This window comes from Barbus barbus (genome assembly GCF_936440315.1).
Source record: "Barbus barbus genome assembly, chromosome: 32".
Classification (NCBI taxonomy): domain Eukaryota; kingdom Metazoa; phylum Chordata; class Actinopteri; order Cypriniformes; family Cyprinidae; genus Barbus; species Barbus barbus.
This window is the reverse complement of record NC_136760.1, coordinates 28113927-28121464: the sequence shown is the minus strand read 5'-3', so window position 1 is coordinate 28121464 and position 7538 is coordinate 28113927. Positions and strand designations below refer to the sequence as shown.

The 7538-nt window shown below is 35.7% G+C and overlaps 1 protein-coding gene across 1 annotated transcript in view; it reads right to left on the bottom strand.

Moving 5' to 3' along the window:
- Positions 1 to 7538, bottom strand: part of LOC306851923 (alpha-actinin-2) — a 349741-nt gene that overhangs the window by 280042 nt on the left and 62161 nt on the right. The window lies entirely within an intron of this gene.

The window sequence follows — 7538 nt, the reverse complement described above, 5'->3', positions numbered from 1 at the left end:
GGAGTGTTTCGCCAATATCAGATGGGCCCCCTGATTCCCCGGGGCCCTAAGCAGCCCTTACCTCACTTATTGGTTAAGTCCGCCCCTGAACGGATGTAAGATTCAGATGCCAGAAAGTCTCAAACTCTGCGACACGGCAAACACGAAAGCCTGGAGTTTGATGCATCATCATTACCAGGGTGTTACGGTTTATTTGAGGTGATTTATGCAACAGAACTGGTTTCTAAACCTCTGGAGATCAGGTTTACACTCGCTATACAGACCTTCATCCGTGTGAACGTGACTATAATCATGAGTTTCAGCTTCTGTCTCCCTAAAAATCATGTTTTTACGCTCTTATGCACTAAGAATGATAAACATAATCTGATATGCTCATATGCACATTTATGATGTTTGCTCTCTGGAGCAGCTAAAATAGTCTCAAAATTCATTCTCTAATTTTATAATCAAATTGTGTGATTATGAATAAGGTTATGAATTTATCAGTTGTTTGTAAATATATCAACATTTGTGAATGTGAATTAGCTTTAGTTTGAGCTTATTATAATTTATAAGTAATGTATTTATTATATTGTAAGTATATATTTGCAAACATAAACTGACAAACTCACCTAATTTATATTCACAAAATATGCATCACAAAATTTTAATTGACTAAATGCAAAACCTAATTCTTAAATACAAAAGTATGTTTGCACCTTCCTGAAAGTTTCTACATCAACAGATTGACTTCTTTACGAATTTGCATACATTTAAGTTTATTATTATAAGTATACAGTATATTTATAATTTATATGTGATGTATTTATAAGTATGTATGTATTATAAATATAAATGCATATACTTCTAATTTATAAGTATGTATTTATTATATTATATGTTTGTATATATTTATAATTTATAAGTATATAATGGCAGACAGAAAAAGACAAACTCATAATCTTTCATATTCACTAAATATGATTTGCAAATGCACAAATTTACATTCACAAAGTAAGATTTTTAAATTTAAAACCTAATTTATAAACACAAGTATGTTTGTGTCTTTTCTTGCATGTTCACAAAATATGATTTGCACATGCACAATAAAATTTACATCCACAAAATAAGATTATGCATAACGAAATGGTTTTTTTGTGAATGTGAAGCAGCATACACTTGTGAATCATATTTTATAAATGCATTCATTTTGAGACTATTTTAGCTCCATTTGGCTCAGCCGATAAAAATATTTGCAAAAGAATCAATGTAGAAAACACAGACATGGAGCGATCCAAACCCTCCAGAAACACGCACCCGTCCAGTCAAATTACTGAAATATAATGAGCTTTATTATGATGACTGACAACTGAAATACTTTGATTTCACACTCGTCTCTGAATCAGAACCGACTCCGGTTTCTTGAATGTACGGCTCAAAGCGCCTGTCGGACATGAATGTGTCTTTGATTCACATCAGGTTGTGTTTTAACTGAAGCCTGTGGGACGTCAAAGGTCATTTTTGCTAAAACAAAACATGAAATGTTATGAGTTATTGGTTATGTGAATGTTCTCGGCTTTATTTTTCATATTGCATGATAGTTCGCAGCAGAAAGCTCTTTTATTGGCTCTTTCTCTGTAAAATAGCAGTTAAAGTGTGATGTTGAGAAGCTCAGCTCCTCGAAATCTGTCAAATAAAATGTTGTAAATAACTGAAGCGTTTCTCTGATACATAACCAGCTGTGTGTTCGTGTGTAAGGATGTATTTGATGTTCTCAACGTCTTAAGAAACTCAGAAGGAGAAATATCTCACGATGCATTGACTGAGTTTGACAAAGCGTCTGAGAATCAATATCTGGCAGCGCTGCTGTTTGCAGTGAACAGAAGTAATATACAGCCTCAACACTGCCGTAAATCATACAGCATGAGAACCAGATCGTTCATGCTCATTAATGCATCAAAAATATTATTCACAATGAGTTTGAATGTGATATTACTTCCGTTTCATGCATCACACTGGAAATGGAAGAAATGCTGAGTGCAGTGCATTGTGGGATACTGTATTCCAGCTGTATGCTGCAGTTTCTCAAATGAAGTAGAGATCTATGCATACAGTAATTTGCATATGCAACAGGGTTATTATAGGTTTATTAATATAACTAATGCTAAAACCATAAAAATGTTATTTACTTGAAATGCAATAAACCTTAACTGAAATTAAATAAATATACATTTATAAAAAAAACTTGCCAAGATGACTTAAATATGTACTAAATATGTACTAAAATAACTAATTAAAACTAAAACTAAAGGCATTAAAAAAGCGAAAAGCAAAATTACAAACTAAAATAAAAACAAAGCATAAAAATAAAAACGAATTCAAAATATGAATAAAAACGATAACAGTTATTAAATTACTACTAAAAAAACTATAATAGCAGCTAAATTAATAAAAATGCTGAGTTACTACAAAATGTACAAATTACTAAAATTTTAACTAAAATAAAAACAGTAATGAAGTATTTCAGAATATAAAATTACTATTACTAAAAAACAATAAGAATTGGTAAATTACTACAACTTAAACTAAATGAGAATAAAGTATTGACAAAAACTATATCAAAATATTAATAAAAACTATAATAGTTACTAAATTACTATTACCAAAAAAATCAAATGAGTTACTGAATTACTACAACTTTAAAGTTTCAAAATAAAAAACGATTTGAAAATATGAATAAAAACTAATAGTATATCCAGTGATACTAAAACAACCCTGCTGAGCAGAAGAGATGCTGTATACGACAGGAATAGTAGCGTGCATTTACAATTTATGCATTTGGAAAATGCCTTTATCCAAAGCCACTTGCATTATTGTGAAGGTGTACATTGATTTTATTTCATGCATTCAAATACAATAAACCTTTGCTCATGCTTTCCCTAGGAATCGAACCCATGGCCTTGTTGCGGTTTGCATGGTAGTTTGTTTTAGTTGAAAATCAGGCAGAAGAAACCAGAACGCTTTCAGCATCATGCAGCGGTGATGCAAGTGTTGCAGACTCTCATACATTCACATTTGCAATTGTGTGCTTTAAACAGATTACAAATTCAAACAGTGTTTTATTAACACCCTGAGGCTCAAACACACATTTATAGCCAATGTGAACATGCATGCACACACTCTTTATCTGAAGACACTCAAGTTAACCTGGTGTTTGTCACGATTGCTGTGTATTTCTTCTCATGATAAACTGTGCTGGGTTGCTGTCGGTGAATGACTGAATGATCTGAGATCTGGAAATCACTGCTGCCTCCTGCTGTTCTGCTGTGGAACTGAGGTTTAACAGTTTAAAGGGGTATTTCTGGGTTACACTTGATTTTTAAGCTGTCTTTGTTCCAGTTTAATTATACAACTGACTACGGAGTAATATTAATTAACTCGTACTTACTATAGATTTTGGGTTAGTTGCATGTAATTATAGTAAATTACTGTTATTACTTTAAGTACATGTCACAAGGACACTTAATTGGTGTTAAAAAAAAATCAGTAACACTTTACTATTATAATAACAAGAAATTATGCATAATTGCATGCAAGTACACCTAATCCAAACTGTAATCCTAACCATATAATAAGTACATTTGGTTAATTAATATTACTCAGTACGTAAATGTATAATTACCAGCGGCGTAATTTTGCTTTGAAAAGTGGTGGGGACACCGCACAACTCGTTTAGCTATTTGTTTATTTAATAACCGAATTTACTTGGGGACTGAGTTCAGAGTTGGAAATGCACTTAATTTTCACTTTGTTGTACACATGCATCACATTCACAAATATGTCTATAAACGTCCGAATAAGCAAAACGTAACATTCACGTGAATGTTACGTTTAGCTTATCACAACACATCCAGGGTAGCTAATATCAATCAAAATACGCAAGATAAATATGGTGAGCTTACCATTTCATGGTCAGCTCAGCTGCAGCATATTCATTAATTGCACAATTGTGTGTGTGTGTGTGTGTGTGTGTGTATTACGATTCATTCTACTTTGAATTACTTGCATATTTTCTAATCAACATTACGTCAAGGGTCAAGACAAGCCCACAAAATGTTTCCTCATCCAATCAAATAATTTAACCAATCCTGAACTACGCAAAACCTTGTGTAAAACATGAATGAGAGTTAATTTGTTTAAAATGGTTAAACTACCTTTATTAATTAAATAATTATATAAATGAAATTGTTTTAACGAATCTTTTTTTATGACGTTTTTATAAAAGCTCTATTTTTTCCTCCCCCACCCCACATGTAAAGGCTAGTTAACGGTAAATGTTGCTACCTATAGCATAAATGTTAAAACATCAACAAAATGTCCAAAAGAAAGTGTGGAAGTGATATAAGAAGCTTTTTAGTGAAGCAGCCACGCACAGTAAGTTACTTTGCTTAACACGAAAACATATTATATTTAACTTACGTGAATATAGACATACTGTCGCTAATCATGTTTTCTGGCGGCCACTGGAGCGCGCTGTGATTTAATACAAAACTGAATTAAAGGACTATGAACTAAAGACTTGTATACTTTTTGTTTTAATTGTGAAAATCCCAGTCATAACATAGAATCTTCTCAAAACTCTCAAATAAAATATTTAAACCTTGAAACAGTATCCAAACAATACGAACATCGTAAAAAGAAAGGTACAGGATCTGCAGACTAATTATAGGGAAAGGAAACTACATATCCCATGACGCATATCGCGTATCTCGCGATAGTTTCACAACGAGACTTAATATTCATCTTTGAGGACGTTGAAAAGCTTCTGATCGGCGGAAAAATGTGTTAAATGAATGAATTAGATTATGAAGAGTGTCGATTTGTTGATGGTGCTTTTCCTTTAATATATACCTTACGCAATCTATTTTTCAGTTACTTTTTAAAAGTGGTGGGGACAATATCGAGCCTGGTAAAAAGTGGTGGGGACATGTCCCACCCGTCCCACCCGTAAATTACGCCTATGATAATTACACTGTAACAATGACACCTTAAAATAAAGTGTAACCAAAAATTCTGTGGTTCCAAACCCATATTAGATTAGATTCAACTTTATTGTCATTTATGCAGAGTACAAGTACAGAGCTAATGAAATGCAGTTAGCATCTAACCAGAAGTGCAAGAATATAGTGTTTTATATACATATAAGTGCAGAGTAAATGAAGATATGATTTACAGAATGTACAGTGGAATTGCTATATACAGTATTGAGCAGAGTATATACAGAATATAAATAGGAATGCAATGTAGGGATTGTATGTACATTATGAACAGAGCAATGTAGGATTATATACATTATGAACAGCAGAAACGTGAGAACAGTGGTAATAAATAAATACAGCTGGATGAGTGTGCAAAATATTGATAGGACAATGTATTCTATGCAAAATAGCAGTAGTGCAATATTTTATAGAAATATTTTACTGTGCTTTGTGTAGTAACAACTTTATACAGTTTATAGTGTGATAACTTGTACAGTCTGTGCAAAATAAGAGTAGTGCAAATGCATGTGTGTAAAGTACTGTGACCAGTGCAGTAATAAGCAGGTGCAGGTTAGATTGGTGGTGTGGCGTTCAGAAGTGTCACAGCCTCGGGGAAGAAGCTCTTCCTGAGCCTACTAGTGCGAGAGCGTAGGCACCTGTAACGCCTGCCGGATGGAAGGAGGGTGAAAAGTCCATGGTTAGGGTGAGAGGCATCCTTGATGATGTTTCTTGCCCTGCCCAGACAGCGCTTATGATAAATGTTCTCAATGGAAGTTAACTGGGTGCCGGTGATCCGTTGAGCAGTTTTCACCACCCGCTGGAGTGCTTTGCGGTCAGATGCGGAGCAATTGCTGTACCATACTGAGATGCAGTTCGTGAGTATGCTCTCAATGGTACAGCGGTAGAATTCCACAAGGATCCTGGGATTCAGGTGAACTTTCTTAAGACTCCTTAAGAAGTAAAGGCGCTGCTGTGCCTTTTTGACCAGAGTAGAGGTGTTATGGGACCAGGTGAGGTCATCAGAGATGTGGATGCCAAGGAACTTGAAACTCGACACACGCTCCACTTCTGCTCCGTTGATGTAGATGGGTGTGTGTGCATGACTCCTAGTCCGCCTGAAGTCCACAATGATCTCCTTTGTCTTCTGGGTGTTTAGCTGTAGATTGTTGGTGGCACACCACACAGCCAGGTGCTGCACCTCATCCCTGTAGGCTGATTCATCGTTATCCTTGATCAGACCTACCACCGTGGTGTCATCTGCAAATTTGATTATGGTGTTGGAGCCATAAACAGGAACACAGTCATGGGTGAAGAGGGAGTACAGGAGAGGGCTCAGTACGCAGCCCTGTGGCACGCCGGTGTTCAGGGTGATGATGGAGGAGGAGAGGTTATCTAACTTGACGGAATGAGGTCTGTTAGTCAGAAAATCTAGAATCCAATTGCAGATGGGTGTGCTGATTCCAAGCTGGCTGAGCTTGGAGATCAGCTTGGAGGGGATTACTGTATTAAATGCAGAACTGAAGTCCATGAACAGCATTCTCACATGTGTGTTTTGACTGTCCAGGTGGGTGAGGGCAGAGTGAAGCGCTGTTGAGATGGCGTCCTCTGTTGACCTATTGTGGCGATAGGCAAATTGGAATGGGTCCAGTGTAGCAGGGAGACAGGATTTTAAGTGGGATGCAACCAGTTTCTCAAAACACTTGGCAATGATGGGGGTGAGTGCAACAGGACGGAAGTCGTTAGGGACCGAGGCAGTGGAATGTTTCGGTACTGGTACGATGGTGGAGGTTTTGAAGATAGTGGGGACAGTTGTTTGGACAGATTGAAAATGTCCGTGAAGACCTCAGCTAGCTGCTCCGCACAGGCTTTAAGCACACGACCAGGTATTCCGTCAGGGCCAGCTGCCTTCCGTGCATTCACCTTGCACAGAGTGGAGTAACACTATTTTCCTAAATCTGGTAAGACGCTGAGCCTCGCGATGTGTTCGCGCCGCCATCTTGGATTTACCATAAGTAAAACATAAAGAGACACTGAAAAATCCATATGCTTTTATGCAAAGACAATTCTGTCAAGCTCCAGAATGTGCCATTAAGTGTCATAACAGTATTGAATATAAATTTCCTAAAATAAAATACTGAAATCTATCTCTCAGGTCTCATGTGTTGGTGTGCATGAGTCATATGAATTACTGTTAGGATGCTTTTATCATACTTGTAGAATATCTATGATTTCCAGGTTTATCCAGTCAGTGCTTAACTGTTTTGTGATTGGTTTAATTTTTTTCTTATTCAAGTAAATTTAATATTTGAATAAAGAAATTAAAAGAATATTTGTTGCATGCATGATAAAGTATGCCACCCCCCCGTTTGGAATTATTTGAACTCTTCCTTTTATGATTATATATTGGATGATTTTTATGTATTTTAATTTAATTTCATGATTTTTGTGCTTAAACCCCTAATCAGAAAACTCTTGTTGGTGTTTAACAGACCTGGTTATTTTCATTCTAATGCTTTTTGA